The sequence below is a fragment of the Gorilla gorilla genome, chromosome 1 (assembly GCF_029281585.2).
Source record: "Gorilla gorilla gorilla isolate KB3781 chromosome 1, NHGRI_mGorGor1-v2.1_pri, whole genome shotgun sequence".
Taxonomy (NCBI): domain Eukaryota; kingdom Metazoa; phylum Chordata; class Mammalia; order Primates; family Hominidae; genus Gorilla; species Gorilla gorilla.
The window spans coordinates 123,983,609-124,008,590 of record NC_073224.2 but is presented as its reverse complement, the minus strand read 5'-3'; the positions used below and the strand labels follow the sequence as shown (position 1 = coordinate 124,008,590).

At 45.2% G+C, this 24,982-nt stretch overlaps 2 pseudogenes across 1 annotated transcript; one reads left to right on the top strand and one right to left on the bottom strand.

Annotated features, from left to right (window-relative positions):
- Positions 1-9,691: 9,691 nt before the first annotated feature.
- Positions 9,692-17,667, bottom strand: LOC101148730 (3 beta-hydroxysteroid dehydrogenase/Delta 5-->4-isomerase type 1-like; annotated as a pseudogene).
- LOC129525405 (glyceraldehyde-3-phosphate dehydrogenase-like) lies at positions 10,368-22,999 on the top strand (annotated as a pseudogene). The gene has a single exon (XR_008669706.2). The product of XR_008669706.2 is annotated as a glyceraldehyde-3-phosphate dehydrogenase-like (transcript).
- Positions 23,000-24,982: the final 1,983 nt, after the last annotated feature.

Sequence of the window (24,982 nt, the reverse complement as noted above, 5' to 3'; positions counted from 1 at the left end):
CAATTAGAGACCCCCCCATTCTTTCTTGGGAATTACAGTAAGTATAATAATACATAAGGCTCAAATCCTCTCCTCCGCTGGGGAGTATGGAGGCAAAGGGCAGTGCAAGGTGCATCAGGCTTTGTCTGCTCCTGGTAGGCCACCTGTCACACAACTGCTCCAAATAGTGAAGACAATATCATAAGTAAGAGCCAGGAAAAGTGCCTGTCTTGGCTGTCCATCAGATGACAATGGAATAGGTGTGGAAGGCTGCTGCTGGCCTTCACCGTCTTCACCACTCATAGTCAGCCTTCCTCCGCTTCTCTCAGATCTTTATTCCTCCAACTCAGCTCACAACAAAGCAAAACCCCAGGCGTGACTCCTTTTCTCAGCTGCCCTTGGCAATCACATAATTTCCATCCTCTCTGCCCCTGGTGGGAGGGGAGGAGCACACCTGGCCAGCCTCCAGCATGAATTGCCTAGTGCTTGCTCCTCTGTCTCCCTATCACAGCTGCAAGTACCCTGTAGATTGTAGTTTTCTGCTGCTAGACTGGTTTCAAGGTCATCTCTGCTAACCCAAAGCACATTCCAATGGGTTTCAATTTCTTGCTGCTCCTGTGGGATCCAGGGCACTGTTCACAATGCTGTCTGCATCCAGCTGGCGCCCTGTCTCATTCCAGCAGCTGGGAATGCTCAGCTTTGGAAGCCAATGAGGTGGGTGGCCAGGTGTTCCATATACCATGTTGCCCTGTGTTTTTAAGGAGGTTGAAAAAGGTGTCAGTGTACGTGCAATGTTTAAATTGGCATTCCCACACATATATTTGAAGGATTTCCAACCTGAGTAAAGAATTGCCAGATGCCAGTTCCTGGAGACCAGGGATTCACTGGAAGCAGTTCCATGCATTCTTTTTATTCACTGAAGACACTCCACTGAGATGCTTTTCTGAAAGCATCAAGGGCTGAGGTAGGGAGTGGTTCTGCCTGGGTGTTCTGATACCATCTGTGTATGACTGGCCTTCCCCAGGCCCCAAGGCTGTGACTCATTAAGAGCAGAGACCCTGAGAAGTTCACCCCTCAGCTGAGTGGGCAAGTGCCAGGCATAGTGCTCAATGCTAGAGAGACAGATATGAGAGAGGTAGAGATGCTTACACATTCCAACACCATTTAAAGGTGAAGGTGAAAGCCTATTTTGGTTTCTGCCTGCCCAACCTGCTTGGGCGAATTATTTTGCCAACTATAAGTCTGACTTTAAGGATTTGGCCCCTGGGGCTGCAAGGGATGGGAGGTGGACAGGGGGGAACTTCATGTCAAGGCTTCACATGTTATGCTAGGGCAAGATGGTACATTCAGCAAAGGCTCAGCATTAAGCAGATTCTCTGCCAAGGACTCTGCAACTATAAGTCAGAGTCCCCACCACTGCTGCAAATCAGGCAATGCCCACTTTAGCTGGCTTTGTTGGGTGAGGGAAGGGACGGTGTGTAATCTTGCAAAAGCTAGTTCACTTTGTCAAGGGGCTGGAAAAGGATCTGGCTAGACATTTCTCTTGTCAAGTATAGCATTAGCGAATGTCTGAAATGAGGGTCACTTCAAGGTTTTAGCTGAAGCAGCTCTGCCGATTTCTGTGTTGAAGTTAATAGAGTTGGTAGAAATCACAGACATGACTTCACAGCCTGAGATTCACTGGACTGACACAGCCACTGCTGAGTGTTGCTGCAGCCTAGACCAAGCCCTATAGGTATTCTTGATCTTGCTCCCATCTGTGCAGTGGAAAGATGCGGGTATGAGGTGTGGGGAAATCAAACCAAATGACAAACATGAAGGCTCTTGTAAGATTCAGGGGCTTGTGTGAATGTTAGGAAGAAAGGTGGTTACCAGGTGGTTGTGCCCAGTGCTGCAGAGAAGGGGCTGCTGAGGGGTGTCCTAAAGTCTTGTGTTGTAGCTCCTGGGAGCCTAGAAGGAGGAGAGAGGCAGTTGCTGTGCATATGGACTGTGTCTTCTGGGATTTCCAGCTCCTGGGGCAGGGTGATGAGGGAGTGAGAAGGCATGGCCTCCCTTTCCTGAGAACAGGAAGAAAGAAGGAACTAGTTCTGCTTCTCCTTTGAGGGTGTGCTGTTCGTGGAGTGTGCAGGGCAGAGCTTTGGCATTAACTGGCAGTGGACTTGAGCAAGGCATGACTTTTCTGGGTTTCTGATTCCTTTTCAGTAGGCACTGTCTCTATTGGTCCTGCCCATTTTAATTTCTAGTGATTGTCAAAGAATTAATTTTAAAACCTTCTTGGGAAACATCTATAGCTTAATGCCAAAACAAAAGGCTGTATTTAAGTCAGCATTAAGTTCTGCAGTTCAGTGGTCATCAGATATCAGGGAGGGAGGGAATCGGTTACTACTTGGCCCCACTTCTTGACCCTTCACAACCCTATGAGAGGTATGATGCCCCTTTCCCATTGAGGTGCCAGGTGCCACTAGAGCCAGGGAAGGGCTGGGAAACCACTTTCTCAAATAGCTTTGGCTTCACACAAACAAATAAGCACATGGAGGCTTGTGTTATTATGAAGTTTAGCTGCAGAAGTGTGCAGGTGCCAGAGGATGCAAATCATCTTACACTTTTGCAGCCCAATGTCACTGGCAACAGACCTTAGAAATGAGCCATATCCTTCATTTTGCGGGAAAGGAAACAGACGCAAGAAGGTAAAAAGATTTGCTTAACTTCGATGGCAAAATTGAAATGAGAACCCAGGATTTTCACTCTTCACTCTTATTTGCAAAAATATTCTTCTTCTAAAACAAACGAATACTCACTTGTTTTTGCCCTCCACCCCTTTGCTTAGTCCCTCTCACCCCCAACTATTTTCATTTCTATACCATGAGGCACCTGCCTGTCTCCATTTATGCAGCACCGACGTCCACAAGCTGATGTTCAGATGGGAGGTTGGGCAGTATGGGCCAGACAAATGGATTAGATAGCTGACTTCTGGTTAAACCTGCCCTCTGCCCTCTTTCTAAATGTCTCTCATCCCAGGTTCCCCGCCCCCCCGCCCCCCCCACTTTATGAATATGTTGGTAGGGCAACCTCCTAGTTCTATGCCTTCACCTCCCTTTTCATCTTAAAAGTAGCAAATCCTAGGTCACCATTACAGACGTTGGTCTAGGTGAACATTGAGAAAGCCATCTCACTTCCCAGGCCTCAGTTTCCTCATCGGTAAAATGAAAGAAGGAAAGGAGCCCACAGTTAAAGCTGGAATAAAGGTCCCTAGATCCTTCTTTAACTTCAATTTAATAAAAATTTTAGAGATGAAGTCTTGTCTGATGTTGAATTCCTGGATTCAAGTGATCTTCCCCCTCAGCCTCCCAGTAGCTGGGAATACAGGTGTGCCCCACCATGCCTGATGAAGCTTTCTTTGCTCTAAAATCTGAACTCCACAAAGACATTGATCTGCCCTGTAGGAGCCAGGGAGCTTTTTTCATTTACCCACGGTAGGTCAGCAATAGGTGTTTTCCCTGCTGCTGAAAGAAGTTCCCATAATCAGAATTCACTGCACATTTTACAGGGATCAGTGCAAAATGAAATGTGGGGTCCCGTGGCAGCCCCTTAAGCCAAACACAGGCCCTGGGTGACCTCACCGGCCTTGTGCCCAGAGAGCTGCTCTGCTTAGAGCTACACCAGGGATTTGACAGACTCCAGCTGGTGCAGGAGGGAGTTAGTGCCAGGCTCGTGAGAAGGGTATTCCTACTTTAGTGGCCAGCATTCATGCTAAGATGGCAATAGGCCCGGAGTCCATCTCACGCCCACCTCTCTGTCGCTAGTACCTGTTTTGGAAGAAGGGCTGACTACATCAGTGCTGGTTCTTCCATTTCTTGAGGAAAGATTGCGCTGTTCAATAAGGAACTTCAGGTTTCCAGAACAGATTACTGACTGTTTTGGAGTCTGCAACTGACCTCAGTGCTCCCTGCCTTTGGGGACAGAGTGGCTAAGCCACTTTCTTTTCATCCAGCCTTCCCTCTCCACTTCCTCATAATGAACCTCTTTCATGCCTCAGATCACCGACTCCATTCCCTGCTCATTACCATTGGGTGGGATCTTGGGCCAAGATAAAGAAAAAGAACGCCCCTCAAATTTCCACCAGAGTCCCCTGATGTCTTAAGAAACACATGTAGACAGAGAGGTTGCGTGGTCCTCACTTGAGTCAACTAAGAGTGGGAGATTCTTTTCTGAATTCAATTTTCAAAAGCAGCTTTTCCTTTTTTTGTAGTATAAAAATGCTTTGGGCCTTGCACCATTTCAGGTTTTGGATCTAATTCCCAGTCCCTTTATAACCTTGGCAGCTGGGCTTCGCCTTCATCAGCCTTTCCCTTTCCCTGCTCATGGGCCTCTCACAACCCCACTCACTCTTCATATCACACAAATGAGTTCATTCTCAGCCCCATACCCACTATGTGGCTTATCTCTTTCCCAGCTCTCATCATGATGATCCAGCTTCTTCAGGTTCATCAACACCGTGAAAATTCATCTTTGCATTCTTTCTTGCTTTGTCACTCAAAGCGTTCTGCTCCCTGACTCTCCATCCCTCCTGTCTCCATCCTAGCAGTTGAGTTTGCTTGTGTTTCATCCTTCCATCCATCAGCCCATGTGTCTATTTTGTGTCAGTCACTGGGGACAGAGAGATGACATGGTGAGTTACTGTCCTTTGGACACGGCAGTATAGGGGTGGGGAACAGGATATATAAATGAAAAATTAATGGCAGTGGTACTATGCACAAAGCATGGAGGCTGTAAAAAGAGATGCTTTGGATGGTGAATAAGGAGCTGGGAAGGATGCACTGGCAGGAGAGCTTGGCACCCTCTAAGCAGAAGGAATGCAGTGCACTGGCCTGGGTAGATGTAAAAGCATGCTGCATGCAGGAAGCGCTGAGTTTGGAAAGTTGTTGAGGCACAAAGTAGGAGAATCTGGGGATAGGGCAGGGATTGATGAGAATTAGTCTGGGGTGATAGGCAGGGCTCAGGTCTTCAGAGGCCCTCTATGTTATGCTAAGGCTCTCAGGCTCATCCTGACAGTCCTGGGGCTCCCCCTCGTGGTTGGTTTTAAGAAAGGGCGTGACATGGTGAGACTAGTTTGGAGAGAACTCTGGCAACACTGCTGAGGATAGGTTTCATGGGTGACTCTCCAAGACAAGGAGGCCTGTTGGGGGTACGAGTAGGAATGATGTTACCAGGGAGGAAGACGACACATTCAAGAGGTGTTGTGGAGGTAAAGTTGGTAGCGCTGAATGATAGGTGGGCGGAGTGGGGGGCTGCCATCCAGGTTTCTGGCTTGAGAAAGTGTGTGCTTGGGAATTCTGTGCCCACACCCAGTCCTGTCTAAACTAGCGGCCATTCTGTCTCAGGCCTGCCGCAGTTGCCCCTGTATTCTGTTTTGTTACCAACCCATAAATCAGGCCTTCATTTCTTACCTAGATTCTTCAAGTATCCTCTTCATCTCTTTCAGTCCATCCTACAACATGCTGCCAAGGTAATCTTCCAGGAACAGCTGAACAATTCCCATTGCAGAGTGAATGATGTCCCAGCTTTTAGCATCACCATAAATATTCGTAGCTAGAGGAGATATTCTTTTCCCATAGATTCCAATTTTTGAGAGAACATGAGGCATGTTGTATGTGTGGAGTAATTGAATGTCAAATTCTTTTTTTTTTGTTTGTTTTTTTGAGACAGAGTCTCACTCTGTTACCCAGGCTGGAGTACAATAGTGCAGTCTTGGCTCACTGAAACCTCAGCCTCCTGGATTCAAGCAATTCTCCTGCCTCAGACTCCCAAGTAGCTGGGATTACAGGCGCAAACACCTTGCCTGGCTAATTTTTTGTACTTTTAGTAGAGTCGGGCTTTCGCCATGTTGGCCAGGCTGGTCTCGAACTCCTGACCTCAGGTGATCCATCTGCCTCAGCCTCCCAAGGTGCTGGGATTACAGGCGTGAACCACTGTGTCCAGCCCAAGTTGTCTTTAATGGGGACACAGAACTCCTACTCTGAGGCCAGCGAAGGAAGCAGGCAGGTCGTCTCCAGGGGTGGCCCCGGGTGATCCTGTGTGTGCCCATCATGTCTTTCCAGGTGTATCTTCCATTTCTCCCTGGCGTGGTGCTCTCTGGTCTGGTCTCATTGTTCCCTAAAAGTGACCCCTTTCCCACCTGGGTCTTTGCAGACTCCATTGTCTCCACCTGGAATACTTTCCCTCACATTCCTGTCTGTTGAAATCCTACCTATCTTCTGATATTTAGCCCAAATGCAAGGACTCCAGGAATCCCCTATGGGAATGGATCTCCCGGAAGCATTTTCCTTTCTTATGGCACTCTTCACATTTACTGTGCACTGCACCTAACATGTCTCCTATTTTATCTCCCGCACTGGACCACTAGACTGGGAGCAGAAGTGGAAAATCGGAGGCCTTAATCCTGGGGCCAGGCTGTGAATGTGTTTTCTTAGTTTGCATATTTGTTCCCCACCAAATTTAATTTATTAAAAAATTATAACCTATGTGAAACATACAGGAAAGCTGAGAGTATGATATAATAATGTATATTTGGGACTTATCGCCAAGAATGAACAGATTTGCTGCTGACACCTCGCCACCCACTTTTTAAGATATAAATTATTGCACATACAGTTGGAACACTAGCCCACACATCCCTCTCCTGGAGCAGATCTTCACACTGCCTTTTCAAATTTAGAGTTAGTCACTAATATTTAGAAATCACGGGATTTCACATCATAATGGTCACTTTCCTGCCGGTTCTCACCAGTCCATCACAGGCTCTGGCCCATCCTGGCCCTTGGAACCAGCCTATCTAGTCTGTGGCTTAGTCTGGCACCCGAGCTCTCTCATCTGCCCTCTGTACATGCTTTCCAGAAGACGAGGGGCCTCCTTATCCCCCTCCGTCCTCCTCTGCACCACTGCTCGGTCTGTGCCCACTGCCTGGACCAAGGAATTCAAGGCCTCATTCAAGCCCCACTGGCTCCTGTGGCTTTTCCCAGTGACTTCGGCTCAGCTCCATTCTCAGTACTCATATACACCTAGCCCTTAAGCCGGTGGTTGAGCATTTGCCTGTGCTTTTATTCAATCCTTTGTCAGGTACCACGCAAAGCCACCCACTCAGGTGGAGAAAAAGGACTCAAAAATCTCGGCCAGGTCAGGCTTCCTTGTTCTTCCCTCTTAGCCTTTGCTGCCCCCGTGTGGTGCATCACGTGAGGTGCAGCGGGGCTTGGTGCAGGAGCTTTACCTGCTTGGCACTCTCAGGTGTAAGAAGGGATGGCAAATTTTGTTGGCCACAACACTGCGAGGCGTTTGTGCTTGTTCAGTTGAGACTGTTGACTCATCCGGCCCCCTCGTCTCTTTCTTTGAACTCACCTCGCTGCCCGTCGGAGATCTGTCATTTTCCTTCATTTCCCTGTGAAAATTGCCCTGGTGGTTTCCTAAGTGTAGGGTTTCACTAGGCTGAAAAACCAGGGGAAGGGCTCTTGTCCCTGATTCCACCACCCTCCGTTGATTCCCGTGGTACTTGGCATTAACATATGGATCGTGCGCACGCCTTACAAGAGCTGGAGAGATGCTGGCTCTTGCATTTTGTGCGGCGGCTGGGGAAGGAGGGGTATTGCATTTTTCACCTTACCCCACTGCCTGGGGCCACTCCCCCCTGATGCTAGTGCTGATCATCTGTTCCTTGGGGTTTTGAAGGTGGTGGAAACCTGTTCATCTGGGCCAGAATGTGGTTCCCTTTTCTCTTCAGAATGAACACTGAAACTAACTCCATTGTGGTAATCAAATTCAACTGATTAATGATCTGTAAATTTCCTGTGTAAGAAAAAAGCCATCTTGATGTTGGGTGTGACTCTCATCAAGGCTGTGATACACAAAGGTCCAGAGGGAGACAGCTTCCATCCCCACACTCTGGACCCATAGCAACCTCCTCAGCTGCTTCAGTTCAACTCTGTCCCTGATGCCCCTGACAGTGTTTCTTTTGACTGTGTTTTCATTGATTGGTTAATGACTATGTCATCACTGAAGTCCCCAAACTTGTCTTGATTGGCCTCCTCTCTTCAGGGAAATTGAGAAGAATGAGAGAACCAGTGATTAAAGAGGAGATGGAGGGAAGAAAGAGCCTAAGGATATGGAAGAATAAAGGAAGAAAGTATGTGATTTAAAGAAGAGGAGAAAGGAGAGAGAGAGGCAGTTAAATCTGGGGATGTGGGATAACAGACTTCTAATTTTGGGCTGAGTAGAAGGTATATTTTGGGAGAAGTTCACACTTGTTTTCTTTACTTGCCCAGGAACCCATGGTGTGGCTCATTGTGTGATTTGAAAGGGTGAAATGCAGGGTTATGTATGATCAGAATGGCCAACACACATATAGCCAGGAGTGTTCTAGAGACCTTCTAGGAAATTGGCACCGAAGCTGGTAGAGGCTGAATGCATTTTTGTTTCTTTCAGCCCTGCTCGGGGCCATTAGGAAAGGCGTGCAATCTCTTTCAGATGCCCCTCAGGGATTCTCCTGGGTTCTAGAGAATCCCCTGCGTGTGACTGGGCAAGAAAGAGGTAACCCAAAAAAGCTGGGGCCCTCCAAAGTATCAGCACCCCATGCTCCAGTGTTCTGCTGTACCACTGACAAGAGCAGTTCAGGCTGTGTGATTCCGTGGAAAGATAAGGACTTTCAAGGCCAACTGCCTTTTAGAAGGCCTAGCCATTAATCAGTTAGTGTGACTGTGAACAAGTTTCCTCACCGGTAAAATGGGAATAGTCACCCCACGTGATAGGTTTTTGATGAGTATTCAGTGAGGGAATATATGTCATATGTAGGTCATGTTGTACATGCCTGAAACATAGTAGAGCTTATTCAGTCTTCATCGCCCTTCCTGACCCTCCCACTACTCTGCCCACCCCTCATCCCCAGCTCCATGCTACTCTCCTAGGTAAAAGATGGTGATACCTGGAAATGAAAAGGAACGAGGAAAGTATGTATTAACAGAAACCACGCCTCCCTCCAGGTTAGGCATTAAAACATTTATTGCTCTTTACATTGAACTGCGTGAAGAAATAGGAGACTTAAAAGAAAAGAAATGAAATCCTTTCTCATTTAAGAGGAGAAATGGAGCTCTAGTAGTTAAAAGCGACCCTCAAGTTAAAAGAGACCACAAGCCAGGCGCGGTGGCTCACGCCTGTAATCCCAGCACTTTGGGAGGCCGAGGCAGGCAGATCACGAGGTCAGGAGATTGAGACCATCCTGGCTAACGTGGTGAAACCCCATCTCTACTAAAAATACAAAAAATTAGCTGGGCGTGGTGGCAGGTGCCTGTAGTCCCAGCTGCTCGGGGGGCTGAGGCAGGAGAATGGTGTGAACCTGGGAGGCGGAGCTTGCAGTGAGCAGAGATCACGCCACTGCACTCCAGCCTGGGTGACAGAGCCAGACTCTGTCTCAAAAAAAAAAAAAAAAAAAGAGAGAGACCACAGTTGTTCAGAATGAGCCACTGAGATTTGGAAAAAGCAAGTCACATTGTATTTCCTCTGGTATATGATTAGGACAGAAAGCTCCTGGTTGAGCCAGGGAATGGGCAGGTTTTGATGACATGAGGAAGACAATAAGTTGGGCATTCTGTGAAAGGGAGACAACAGGACCTGGGCTTGTGCCGTTGTCACCTTCTGTATGAAGCCAGGAGGATGCAGCTTGATGACATCACCTAACAATACCCACATGCACATCTCTGTCATCCTTAAATCGCTGAGTCTTGGACTTCATGGTCTCCTTGTGCCAGTCCACAAGGGAACCAACCCACTCCACAGTTCTAACAGACTCAGGTACATTCTTCTTGGCTTCCTCCCAGCTGTAAAGTGGCTTATATGCCAGATCTTGCTGAGCCTTCTTGTAAGAGAAGGTGAACACGCTATTTGACAATGTCACTCTGTGGCGGTTGAAGGGTGTTGATAGGTGTAAATTGGCCTGAGCAGGAGGCTCACTATTTCCAGCAGGAAGCCAATCCAGTACATCAGAGATAAAGGAAGGCTCCATCTGGAATCAAGGCAGAGGCCGAACTCTTTGCTCAGGATGTAATTAAGGTTATCATAGCTTTGGTGAGGCGTGTCATCTGAGATATAGTAGAACTGTCCTCGGACACTTGGGGCCTTCTTGGGCTCCCGCAGGGCCCTCAAGGCCAGAATGTGGGCCCAGGCCACATTGCCAATATAGACTGGGTTGACTCTGGAGAACTTGCTGAAACTTGACAGGATCCCATGGTTGTTCAGGGCCTCATTTATACCGGCAAAAAGGATTGGGCTTCCTTCCCCATAAATAAACATTGGTCTTAAGGCACAAGTGTGCATTGTGCCACCATTTTTCAGAGTCAGCCCATTAGCCGCCAGCACAGCCTTCTCAGCAAGCTTTTTGCTGTATGGGTATTGAGCGGACCGTGGGTTTTCCAGAGGCTCTTCGTGACTGTTCTGGATGATTTCCTTGTAGGAGTTGGGCCCGGCTACCTCTAGGGTACTGGTGTAGATGAAGACTGGCACCGTAGCTTGGACACAGGCCTCCAACAGAAGCTGGGTACCTACCAATGAAAAGCATTCTGACAGTGTCAGGAAATATCCCTAAGGGGACCCAACCATGTGCACATATCTCCACTCCCAAGTGCAGTGGTTATAACAGACTCGGGTACATTCTTTTGTGGCTCTGACTGAGACTGGGCCATGCTACAGCCATAGGAAAAACACCAAAATGAAAAGAAACTGACATATGGATTCTGGAGAGCAAGAATTTCTAGGCTTTTGGGTGTTTGGATGTGTGTGTGTGTGTGTGTGTGTGTGTGTGTGTGTGTAGTTTAATTTTGGCAAAGGACCTAGGGTTATCACTTTATATTTTGCCAAGTAAGGATGTTGAAAATTATAATGTGACATCAATACCATTAATGGCAGATTAATGAAAAACTAAAACATCAGGAAGATATACTCTGAGAATATGGACAGTCCTGGTTCTTTGGCAAAAAAGGGCAGTAGAAGAATTTACATCACACACACACACACCCATATACAGTTGTATATAAGCAATATACACTCTTAAATATACTCTTGAATATACATGCAATTGCTGGTATTTTTCTCATTTTGAGTGGACTGATAAAACTTTGTCACAAGGACCATTCCTGGAGTCATTGAGCGAACAGTGGCTTGTGGGGAGATGCTGGAAACCCACACTCTTTTCCTGATTGTGCATTCCCTGGGAAAGCTGCTTCCAATTCTGGCTGTGACTCTGTTTACCTGGTTATGTAAAGTCGGGGTGATAAACCTTCCTTTAAACCCTGCCCTGGCATTTCCTGTGGAGCCTGGTGGAGGACTGGGGAGAGGAGTGTGCCCTCTGCTGTTAACACCTGTACTGGGAGGACCTTGCAGCCTCCCCGGAGCTGTGTGGAAGCGAAGCTCATGGAGGTGTTCGGAGTGCCTTCCCTTGAAGAAGGAAGGAATTTCCTAGGCAAAGGATTATTATTTTTTCTTATTTTTTTTTATTCTTGGCCCTGTTTAAAGTCTCTGTGGAATTTGAGTTTCTGGAGAGACAGCCTCATGTTTTCAACAATTAATCTGGTGGCAGAGAAAATGTGGAAGTAGTTTACCTTCAAGGGGGAAATGACCAACATTGTGAAATATTTTCTAAGCCTTGGAGTGATAATGGTTTAGGAAACAGATGCCTCTAACACTTCCCCTGTCATTTCACATTTCTTGTTGTTGGGAGCTGTGGAGAGTTAATAATTCAAATGAAACACTGGTTACTCTTAACACCCTCCTCACACTGTAGAGGTACTTAAAGGTATTCGTAAGTAGAAACTGGAAAGGTTTTTTTTTGAGATGGTGCTGGAGTCCCAAAAGCAATTAGTTGCTTTAGAAAAGGTGTCGGAGTAGACTGAATGTGGAGGGCTAGGCCAGTGGTGGGGTGCTGTGGTGCTGAAGAGACTGGGCTCTGGGAATCAGAGGGTGAGACTGCATGGCAAGATTCCTTAAGGGAATGTGTCTGAATTTAAAGTAGTTTGGAAAGCTGCAATTCGGAAAGACCACCAAGACTTTAAGGGATGAGGATTGAATGAAGGTGCACTTTGGACACCTGGCTGGGAATGGCTCTGTAATAGCAGGCCCTGTGGTGAGCTGAAGAGACTGTGTATTCTGGACACTGGGAAACCCTTTTTCTTAAGAAAATATTGTGAGAAAGCATGTGCTGGATAATTCAGTCCTGACAGACCTCTGTGGACCAGCTTTACTAATTCTCTCGAGATAACTTCTTTGAGGTGGGCAGGAGGGCTCTGAATGTTCTTGATATGGGAGTGCTGGGAAGGGAAAAGCATGGTCCCTTTAAATGATATGGGAGGGGGGAAGGGAAGTGCTGGGTGAAGGAGGGTGTGGTCCCTGGCTAGGGCTCTACTCCCAGGGACCTAGATGAGGACAAACATTTTCTGCCCAAATGTTGCATTTCCCAAGACCACCCTGGCCTGCCATGCCCCAATTCTCTGCCTATAAAACCCCCAAGACCCTAGCAGGACACACACAAACTGCCTGACAATGAGAGGAGCAGATTGGCAGAAGAAGACAGAAGGGGCTGGATGGCAGGAGGGGCACATCAACGGAGGAACACATCAGCAGAGGAAGACACGGGCAGCTGGACGTTGGGAGGAACACACCGCCCAGCAGAATGATGTGGAGATTCCCTGGGATGGTCGGAGAAGAGTTGGGCAGTTGAACGGCCAACTCCATGGGAAAACCCTCCCCTTCTGGCATCCCCCAGCTGCTGAGAGCTACCTCCACTCAACAAAACCTGGCACTCGTTCTCCAAGCCCAGGTGTGATCTAATTTCTCTGGTAACCAAAACAAGAACCCAGGATACAGAAAGCCCTCTGACCTTCCAACAAGGTAGAGGGTCTAATTTAGCTAGTTAAAACAAGCCGCCTGTAGATGTCGAAACTAAAAGAGCAAGACTAAAAGAGCACCATGTAACACACACCCACTGGGGCTTCAGGAGCTGTACACATTCACCCCAGACACTGCCATGGTGTTGGAGTCCGACAGCCTGCCTGCCTGTATGCTCCCATAGAGGTTTCAGCAGTGAGGCACTGAAGAAGCAAGCCACACCCCCATTGCATGCCTGGTGAGGGGGACGAGGGAATTTTTCCCATTTCATTATCATAAGCCTACACACAAGGTGACTTGTGTGTAGCACAATGATGACTGTGGTGGCACCTGGAAGGTTTGATTCTGTCCCATAGAGGCAAAGAGTGGCTGGATATCAAGAGTCTGAAGTTGGAATTTAGTTGACTTTTGATTGAAGCCACAATAGAAAGAGTGTCCACAGCCTTTGGAGTCACACAGGGGTGAGTTTAAAGTCTAACTCTCCTATTTACTTACTTACCTGGGGGGCCTTGGACAAGTTACTTGCCATCTGTAGCACTGGTTTCCTCATGTAAAAAACTGAAGATAGCAGCTTTGAACTCCCCCAGTTGGTAGTGATCAGCAAAGACACTTGGTCCAGAGTATAGCAGGTGTTCAGTGGAGAGACTTCTTTTCCCTTCCTGTCCTTCTTTGTGATCCTTAATTCCCCAACTTGCTTCATCTCCTCCCCAGGCTACTGTACGTTTCACATTGATGTTCATGATGGACTCTCTGTGAGTGACACCGATGACGTCTATGATAGAGGTGGTGTGGATGATGACCGACATGTCCTGGCAGGCTGTCTTCAGGCATGACTCATCCAGAATGTCTCCTTCCAGCACCGTCAGCTTGGTCTTGTTCTGGAGCTCTGTGTGAACACCGGTCAGGTTATCAGAACGATTTCTGAAATGGTTTCTGAAACTGATAAAGATGATGTTACATAGGTGTTCGAGGATGGCTAGAGTCAGGGTGTTGGAGTGGAGGGTGTACATTCCATGGAAGGAACAAGTAAACAGGGACACAGAAGTCAGAATGTGTAGCAATTTATTGGGAAAGAGCAAACATCTGTTTCTACCCCATCTCATTTAAGAAATGTAATCTGAGCAATGAGCTGTCAGGTGTGCTTGGAATATAAGCATTTCTAGAGTCATGGGAGACTCACTAAAATATTTAAAGAGAGTAGGGTGATTGTGGAGAGTTGGGTATAAGAGGGAAAATTTGAATTTAATTCTGCTGGTGATGCGGGATCATGATTTTGGGTCTCCAGCACCATGTCAAAGAAAATCCCTTATTTATATTTGGAATAAGTAGAGAAACAGGCAGAGCATGATGGCTGACACCTGTAATTCCAGCACTTTGGGAGGCTGAGGTGGGCAGATTGCTTGCACCCAGGAGGTCAAGACCAGCCTGGACAGCCTCGTGAAACCCCGTCTCTACTAAAAACACGAAAATTAGCCAGGCGTAGTGGTGCTTGCCTATAGTCCCAGCTGTTCGGGAGGCTGAGGAAGGAGGATGAATGGAACCCAGGAGGTGAAGGTGGCAGTGAGCAGAGATCATGCCTCTGCACTCCAACCTTGGTGGCACAGCCAAACCCTGTTAATAAAAAAAGAGAGACAGAGAAACAGAAGCAGAATTGTAATGTAGGAAGTCAACATTGGCTTGAGGATATAAAAAGGACTGGTATAGGGGATATGAGAAAGTAAGGTAATTAAGAGATTAATCAGAGTATCTGTGCCAAAGTTTCGATGAGGACTGGAAGCAGGGTCCAGCAGTGGAAGCAGAGCAGGGGAGAGATAAAACAGGTTTGAATTTCAGACCTTACCTTGAAGGTCCTGATACCTACTGGATCTGGGCTGAGAGAAAAAGAAGACAAAATCACCCCTATGGTTTCCTCCTTGGGCAATTGGGAAGAGAGTGGAGCCATTACTAGGGAATTGCTGATGGGCTTAAATGAGGAATTTCCATGAAAAACTCATCAGATTTGAAAAGCAGATAGCAATGCTGAAAGTTAGCGACCAATGAACTGATATTCCAGCTGTCTAGCCGAGGGCAGTGGTTACAACTTTAATGTCTTCACGTTCCTCTGAAATCCACAAGAAGTGATGCTGCCAGTAAAGTTGTCACCTGGAATTAGCCCACGCAATGAACACTGTGGTACATGAAGCTTGGATACATACACTACACTTGTTTGTGCTTTATAATCTGCATATGACTCACAGCTTGCTTATTTCCTTTTACAGCAATCTCATGAGATAGGTTTTCTGAGTCCCACTTTACTGGTGAGGAAACTGAGGTTCAGAGAGGTTAAGGGACAGATCAAAGGTCGCGTTTCTAGTAGAGGCTCAAACTTGCCCACTCCGCCTCCAAGCCTCGTATCCTGCACACCAGGTACAGGACTGGCTGTTAGAATAAACTTTTCTGAGAAAGAGTAAGAATAAGCCAGTTCAACTGAAATTGGCAACAAAGGCCAAAGAACAGTGAGAGTAAAATTCAGAGTGAAAAATTCAAGACCAGAGTAATTCCTTCCTGGGATACAGGCGGGACCACTTCCTCTCCTAATGCCTCTGCCATGCTTTGTCTACTCCCAGCCCCTTCCTATTGCCAGGCACCTCCAAGGAGGCCCTGCAGTTTGGGGAGGCAGGGAAGAGGCTGCTGGGGAGGACATGGGTGACAGCCTGAGAGTGGAATTTTCTCTGGTTGTATTTCCACCTCTGCACTTCCTGCTCCCTTCCTCTGCTTCCCCTTTGCTGCCAACTTCAGACAGACTGGCTCAAAGGAATTGCCATTTCAAAGCTGAAGAAGTCTAAAGCCAAGAGAAAAGGCTCTTCCTTAATGAGTTCACAGGGATCTAGAGAGACCAGGAAAGGGGACTTTGTGGATGGAGCCGTAGCTCCATCATTCCTCAAGCTGCTAGATGAACTACTGCTTAAGAGCACAGATGCTGCACTAGACTGTCTGGGTTCAAATCCAGCTTTGCCATATTCTAACTCTGAGACTTTCAACGAGTTAATTAACCTCTCTATGTCTGTCTCCTAATCTGTGAGAAAGGAGGATAATAATATTAACAATCTCATAGGGTTGCTATTAGTAACAAATGAGTCAGCACATGCAAAACATGTAGCACAGTGACTGGCACAGAAAGAACACTGAAAGGATTCTCTGTTTTTATCTTTATACAGGCTACTGCCCATCCATTATATCCCCTATCTTTTCACCATAGGAGAACTATTCCTCTAGGTTGAGCGTTGCTTTTTTTCTGGTATTAGGTGTTAGATTGCAAATATTGGTGACACATAAGGATTACAAACATTTAATCTTGGTCTTGTGTTAGTATTTGTTTATGAAAGACACCATTAAAACAGAGGGTGGAGGAAATTGGAAGAGGCCAGAAAAGAGCAAAAGAAGGGCAGAATTTTGGGTGTGGTGGTCCCTGAGTGCTGTCAAGTAGGGGCTTCTCTGAGGGCAGGGCATGACTCTTTGCACAGCCAGAGCCCAGGTGTAGACACACAGTTCACCCACCCCCTGGGTTGGGGAGGAGGACAGGGAATTGGGCACCCAGAGAGGCAAAGGGAGAGACTGAAGACCCACTTTGCCAAGTATCAGCTCCAGAGTAAAGTGATGATGCTTCTGGATGAAGCTCTGGTCTGAGGTCTGCTACACATTAACCAGATGGTCTTAGCAAGTTGCTTTATGTTTCTGGATCTTGATAGTTCATTGTCCAGTTGGATATGACTCCTTTTCTACTTTCCTTATGGAGTTATTTGCACAAGAAATTGCTACAGCAAATTCTGCAATTTCTTGGGGGTATTGAGCAACAGAAGCAAATGGTTAAAAAATAAAGCCATAAATGAAAAATCGAAAAGAGGGATATCCGGCCTTATACTGCCTCTTACTCTGTCTCTGCTCTGTGCTGTGTACTTGTGCATGCTCTCTCTCTCTCACTGATGCTGTCTCTTTCTCCTATCCTCTCCCTCTCTCTCTCACTCTTTCTCATGCATTCTTTCTCTTTCTCATTCTCTCTCTCTGATTTTCTCTCCCCCTCATTTTCTCTCTCTCTTTTGCTCTCTCTCTCTCTCACACACACAAACACACACACTTACACACTCATCTATACCTTCACTTCCTTTTATTTTGCCTTCACCAAAGGTGCCAAGGTTGCTACAAAACAAAACAAAGCTCAGGGAAGTCTAGAGAGGCAGGGACCCACTGGTGAGGTCTCCAGGTAAATGGTGTCCTTTGTGAATGTTGCAAAGCAATTGCCGAGACAAAAAGCTTCAGAACTTAAAATAGTTGCAGACAAGAAAAATAACTGATGTGGGATTTTCTAGATGAGAAGAAAAGGGGGCTGGTGTCCAAAGTGGTTGCCTCTCAAGTTCTGGGTCAGGGACAGAATCCAGTCTCTGGACAGCCCATCCAGAATCTTTCACACTATGCCATTTTATACTATTTAATTTTCTTTTCTTTTTTTTTTTTTTTTTAAGACTATGGATGTGAGATTGGCTTAGATTTGACTACTGCTTTCTGTAACTTGCTAGAAAAGGTCCACCTTCCTGCACCCATGCAGTGTTTAAAATGGAGCCACACACCCACGAATCAAGTTTACTTACCAGAAAATTCCTTCCTCAATTCCGGTCTGAAGGCCTTGTCCAAGGCCCTGATCTCCTTCAGCTCCTTCTCCTCCACCAAGAGGCGGATGATCCTCTAACCCAGAAATCCTCCTGCTCCTGTCACAAGGCAGCTCCAGCCTGTCATGGCCAATCCAAAGTAGCAGACAACACACTCCAGGAAACAGAAGATGCTGGGGAGCAGATCTGATTCTAGGGTGACCCTGGAGAGGGCTAAAAAAAGAGATCAAATGGTTATATATTCACACAGATGTCTTATTTTCCTCTACCCCATTTTTTTGCAAAAATTCCATGTCTCCACCATTGCCAGGAGTAGCTGAAAGAAAATGAAGAAGCTCTTACTGTTAGATTGTTAAAGCTGGACAAAAGAGTCAGGGTGCTTGTCACTTCATCCCCTAAGGGAGCCCTGGGGCTTTATGCTCCGTGGCTTCTGGCTTGCCCCCTATTCCCTTGAACTCCTGCCACATACTCATTTCTCCTGCCTCCTCCAGCATCCCTTTTCTCAGAAGAATAGTGACCTTTAGTCTATATCTCTAATTCTTCCCGGGAACAGGAAGAGAAGTCCAATTCTAAGGCCGCAATGTGGTAAAGAGTCTTAGGTTTAGCCTTAACAGGACACTGGTCAGTTGATACCAGATATCGGGGATCCGCAATCTGTGATCTTAAACTAGGCTGAGAGAAATCTCCAAGTGTAATGTGAACTTTGCCTTTGTGCAGTAAATATGTTTGGAAGGAAATCCACATTAGCTCGTTATCTCCTCTCTCTGAGTGTCATTTGAAATGTTGCTGCTGTCTTGCAAAGTTTAGAAATTTGCAATGGTGACAGCCCCAATCACTAAGTTTTACGGAGGTGACTTACTTTCCTATTCAATATATCCAAAACCTCAATTGCAATTTTCCCCCAGAGAGCTCTGGGTTCCTAGATGAAGAACACCATTGAAGGAAAGCTATCTAGTGTTAACCATTTAATGATATGGCCTGTACCACAAGAGTGGGGATTTGTGGTTGCATGCCCCAGTGACTCTTATCATAGATGTTTGAAATTTTCCCATATTTTTGGGTACAAAACCATTCTCAGCAAATTTCTGAAGATGCTGTGAATGCTCCTTGAGCGTATACCTGAGAACTGCCCAAATTTCACCACCATGAGCTCTCCAAGATACTTTCCTCTACTTAAAAAAATCGAGGCCAGGCGCAGTGGCTCATGCCTGTAATCCCAGCACTTTGGGAGGCCAAGGCAGGCAGATCATGAATTCAGGAGATCAACACCATCCTGGCTAACACGGTGAAACCCCGTCTCTACTAAAAATACAAAAACTTAGCTGGGCCTGGTGGTGGGCGCCTGTAGTCCCAGCTACTCAGGAGGCTGAGGCAGGAGAATGGCGTGAACCCTGGAGGCGGAGCTTGCAGTGAGCTGAGATCGCGCCACTGCACTCCAGCCTGGGCGACAGAGTGAGACTCCGTCTCAAAAAAAAAAAAAAAAAAAAATCCAGGTGTAATTTATATTCACTAAAATGCCCAGATCTCGTGTTCAGTTTGATGAACCTTGACAGTTATGTATGCCCATGTAAGTAGCACCCAAAAAATTATTGGTCATTTCCTTCACTGCAGAAAGTTCTTTTCTGCCTGTTCTTAGTTAATTCCCTCCCCTGCCCCCAATTTACCTGGTAGGCAGCTACTTTCTGATTTTTATTCCCACAGAATTTTCATTTTATTCCTATATTTTCTTAATTTATTCTTCTAAGATCTATGTGGTTCTGGATATTTATTTAAATATAAAATCATTCTGAACTGAAGTTTTGTTCATGGAGTACAGAAAGATTGACCATTGATTGTCTCTATTGTTTGTTTATTTTTCTATTTCATGATTGTCTTTATTTTTATTATTGGCTTATATTTATTAACTCTGGGGTTGTTTTACTCTTTTTTTCAGGGTTCTTATTATAATAGCATATATAATTGACTTTAGTCCTTTGCTCCTTTCCACTACAGGCATTTAAAGTTGTAAGTTTCTCTCTAAGCACTATGTCAGCTGTAGCCAACATTTTGATGCATTGGGTTATCATCACTCAGTTAATGATGTTTTGAATTTTTTCTTGTGAGTTCGTCTTTGACCGAAGTGACCGATACCAACAGAGTATGTAGCTTGTTTTCTGAAATTGGGAATCTTCTAGATATCTTATTGTTTTGAATTTCTAATTAAATACTACTGTGGCCATAGCATATACTCTGTATGATTTTGATCCTTGTGTATATATTGAGACTTGTTTTATGGTGCAGCATATGGTCTGTGTTGGTGAACATCCCATAAACACTTGAAACGAATGCTTTCTGCAGTTGTTGGAAGTAATATTCTACAAATGATTTGCTTTGAAACCCCACTCTAGGCCTTGCCCTCCTCCCATGTTGAAAACATTCAACTGCTACTTGGGACCTGACTACCAATGCTTCAAACCCACTTGCCTAGAAAAGGTTGGCCCTGTGCTGCAAGATGTAGCAGCTTGTTCTCTGATAGCCACAGGCCCTGGGTCTTGCTGAGACATGTGGAGCACTATCTGAACCACCCAGGCGCATCACACACCTTTGCCTGCTATAGCACGTGCTAGAGTGCACCTTACAGATCCCATCACCTTTTGGATGGGGCCAGACATTCCCTATGCTGCTGAGAGTTCTGGAGGCTGATAGATTTCAGCCAGTGTCTCTTGGAGTCTCTGAGTGGAACCAATAAATAAAAGCCCTAAAGAAAGTGAGAAATTAAACAAAGGGCAAGACTGATGGGGGCCACACTACTAAATTTCTTTTGTTTTTAAACAGCTTTACTGAGGTATAATTGACATAACATTTGCTTGTTTTAAGTGTGCAGTTAAATTATTTTCAGTAAAATTTTAGATTGTGTGTCCATCACCATGATCCTGTTTTGCAACATTTCTATCGTTCCTAAGAAATCCCCCATGTTCATCAATCACCACCACTTTTTCCCAGTCCCCAGCTCCAGGCAACCTCTAATTGACTTTCTGACTCTACAGATTTGCCTTTTCTGGAGACCATATAAATGAAATCATGCAATATGTGGTCTTTTGTATCTGTCTTCTTTCATTTACTTTAATATACTTTTATGGTTCATGTATGTGGCAGCACATATCAATATTTTAATCCTTTTAGGTGCCAAATCCTATTAAATTGTATGGATAGCTCCCGTTAGTTTATTCATTTATCAGTTGATAGATATTTGAGTGTTTCCACTTTATGGACAATTATGGATAAAGTTGCTATGAATATTCACATTCGTGTGTTGTGTGGACACAGGTTTTTTTCTTCTGGGTAGATAGCTAGAAGTGATAGTGCTAGGTCATATGGTAAATATATCTTCAACATTTTGAGATACTGCCAAACTGGTTTCCAACGTGACCGCATGTCCCATCAACAATGTGTGAGTATTTTAGTTTTTCCACATCATTATTTCACTTCCTCCAGGTGTTACTGTCCTTTTTTATTATAGCATTCTAGTGGGTAAGAAGTGGTGTCTCACTGTAGTTTTGATTTGTATGTCCCTGCTGACTGATGATGCTGACCATCTTTTCATGTATTTTATTGTCTATTCCTACATCTTTTTGATGAAATGGTTATTCAAATATTTTGCCTATTTTAAAATTGGGTTATTTATCTTTTTGTTGCTTAGTTGTAAGTGTATTTCATATTCTGGATATGAGTCCTGTATTAAATATATGATTTGAATTTTTTTTCTCAGTCTCTGGTTTATCTCTTCATTTTCTTATTGGTGGCTTTTAAATGCCAACATTTTTAGTTTTGATCCTGTTTCATTTTTCAACTATTTTTTAACCAGGAAAATTTGGGTTTTTGCCTAATTCAAGATCATGAATATAATAATCTATGTTTTTTTCTAAGAGGTGTATAGTTTAGCCCTTAAATTTAGGCCTTTATTTTATTTTGAGGGAACTTTTGCCTATGTGTGGGTTAATGGCCTAAATTCATATGGCCAATTGATTTTGACAATAGTAAATTCAATAGGGAAAAAGATTGTCTTTTAAACAAGTGACACTGAGACAACTGAATTGTCCACATGCTCAGGGAATGTCAGCCTGCTATGTCGAGTGATGCCCACCGGAGTCACCACCTATTGACATCAGAGTGTGTGAAGAATTTCTCAATATGATAACTATGGGTTAAATAATATGCTGTAGCTTTCTGCTCCTCCCATTCGACAGATAGCCGCATCTTCTTGTGCAGCGCCAGCCGCATCCCTGAGACACCATGGTAAAGGTGAAGGCCAGAGTCAATGGATTTGGCCCTATTGGGTGCCTGGTTACCAAGGCTACTTATAACTCTGGTAAAGTGGATATTGTCACCATCAATGACCCCTTCATAGTCTACATATTCCATACTACATGGTCTACGTATTCCAGTATGATTCCACCCATGGTGAATTCCATGGCACCGTAAAGGCTGAGAACAGGAAGCTTGTCATCAATGGAAATCCCACCACCATCTTCCAAAAGCTAAATCCACCAAAATCAAATAGGGCAATGCTGGCACCAAGTACATCATAGACTCCAGTGTCGTCTTCACTACCATGGAGAAGTGTGTGGCTCATTTGCAGGGGCCAGTTAAATGGATCATCATCTCTAACCCCTCTGCTGACAGCCCCATGTTTGTGATGGGTATGAACCATGAGAAATATGACAACAGCCTCAAGATCATCAACAGTGTTTCTTGTACCACCAACTGCTTAGCATCTCCGGCCAAGATCATCCATGACAACTCCGATTTAGTGGAAGGACTCATGACCACAGTCAATGCTATGATTGCCACCCAGAAGACTGTGGACGGCCCCTCTGTGAAACTGTGGCATGACAGCTGCAGGGCTCAAAGGAACATCATCCTTGCATCTACTGGCACTCTCAAGGCTGTGGGCAAGTATATCAATGAGCTGCATGGGAAGATCACTAGCATGGCATTCCAGGTCCCCACCACGAACATGTTGGTCATGAACCTGACCTGCCCTCAGGAAAAGCATGCCAAATATGATAACATCAAGCAGGTGGTGAAGCAGCATCAGAAGGCCCCCATAAGGGCATCCTGTGCTACACTGAGAACCAGGTTGCCTCCTCCAGCTTAACCATTGACACCCACTCTTCCACCTTCAATCCTGGGACTGGCATTGCCCTCAGTGACCACTTTGTTAAGCTCATTTTCTCATATGATAATGAATTTGGGTACAGCAACAGGATGGTGAACCTCATGGCTCACATAGCCTCCAAGGAGTAAGACCTCTGGGCCACCAGCCCCGCGAGAGCATGAGAGGAAAAGAGAGGCCCTCAGCTGCTGGGGAGTCCCTGCCACACTCAGTCCCCCACCACACTGAGAATCTCCCCTCCATGCAGTTTCCATGCAGACCGCCTGAAGAGGGAGGGGCCTAGGGAACCCCACCTTGTCGTGTACCACCAATAAAGTCACCTGTCTATGCTCAGAAAAAAAAAAAAAGCGGTATTAGGAAAGCTCACAAAGATTACTGATCAGCAAAAAAATAGACAGCATGATTTCTCCATCCTCCTATTTAATACTGATGCATAAATGGCCAGGAAATGCTGGGCTCACAGTGGGAGTCTGCATTCCAGTGTGGGAACAATAGTCTCCCTTGTTATAATTTTTTATCATGTGAGCACAAGGATGCAGCTTTATCAGTGGAGGAACACACAGGCTGTTGGTGTGAAACAGTCTAGATTTAGGTTCCAGATGTTCACAAGATTGTCTGGAAAAATCACCTGCCTAGCATCTAGAGTCCTTGGGGCTCATGCAAAGGGTTTCCCTTTTCTTAGGGGAGAAAGCCACCCATTTTGCAGGGAGCTGTACTAGGCACAGTCTCTCATGCTGGGAAAAGGAAAATCCCTCTTCTTGGCCAGCTTACTAAACTCCTGGCTTATTTTAGGATAATTACACCCCTTGTGCTTGAGTCCTAGAGAGGTCATGAGTAGCATAGAATAAGTTTTAAAGGCACAGGACTAGATGAAATAAGTTATAAGAATATTCATGGATAATAGGGAAAGTTTCCGGACTGAATCCTGGAATACACATATCAATATTTACAAGTTGAACAGAGAAGGAGGGGCCAGCTAAATATGCTGAGTAGGAGTTGGTGGCAGGAGTGAGAAAAATTACAAGGAGATGGCCTTGTAAAAGTCAAGTTGAAGAAAGTGTTTCAAGAAGAGTTTGGTTCACTATGTTGGATGCTGCTGACACATCAAATGCAATAGGAAAACAATTGATTATTGATTTTGGCAACATTGTAAGTAATTTGGTAAGAGCAATTTCCACAAATAGTTGGGTTGAAAGTTCAACTGGAAAGTCCAACACACAATTCATTTGTGTGTTGAGGAATAGAAGAAAAATGTGAAGAGAGCCACTCTTAAAAACAACACCTGTTCAAGAAGTTGAACCATGAAGACCTCAGTAAAAAGGTGTTACAGCCAGTGGAGTGAAGAGTTTGTTTTTGTTGTGTTGTCTTAAACTGGACTACTCCTTTATTGATCCTTAGCACCTTGTACAGAGCAAATGTTCAAACATTGTTGAGTGTTTGGCTAAAAAAGTGTTTATGTCTCATACATCGTTTTATTACCATAAGAATTTGCACAACATCTGACACATCATAGGAACTTAATACATGCTTATTGAATAAAGAAATGGAAGGATGAGCGAACAATCAAGACTCTAGAATGTCTTAGTGCTTTTGAAAGTTAGTGCTTATAGACTAATACAAAGAAGGAAATAGAAGAGAACAGTGACCACAAAAATGAAAATACTAGAAAGTTTCCCATAGTAATGAGAGGCTGGAATCATTGCCCAGGCCAAAGCTGTTTGCCAAGGAGAAGCAATTTTCTTCTCATCTATAGCACGGATATGAGTAGGATCCTAGGTATTTGAAGTGTACTTGAAGAGCCAGTTTTCAGAAGTAAAGAACAATGGGCCATCCCCTCCACCATACAGGGAGAACTAGGGCCAGAGCTTTTGGGTTATATGAGCTCAACTTGGCTGTCTTTCCAGGCAAGACCTTCAAAGTGAGAAAGGAGGAGGCTTTAGCAAAATGTCTTTTTTATTTCTTACTGAATTCTGTTTGTCAGTTATTTTTAAGGGAGATCACATAGATGTCACTCAACCATTTCCTCTGAAGTCTGACAATGATGGTATGGTAGCCAGCCTCTAAGTTGAGTCCAGTGATCTCTGCTTCCTGGTATTCATTCCCTTGTGTGTGTGCTGAACCTAGTAACTTGCTTTTAATCAGTATAATTGGACAAAAATGATGGAATATTACTTCCATGATTAGGTTAGAAAAGATTGTGACTTCCATCTTGTTTTACGCTTCCTCTTTCTCATTGGGCTGGGTGAAGCAAGCTGCCATGCTGGACAGGACAATATAGTAATGAACT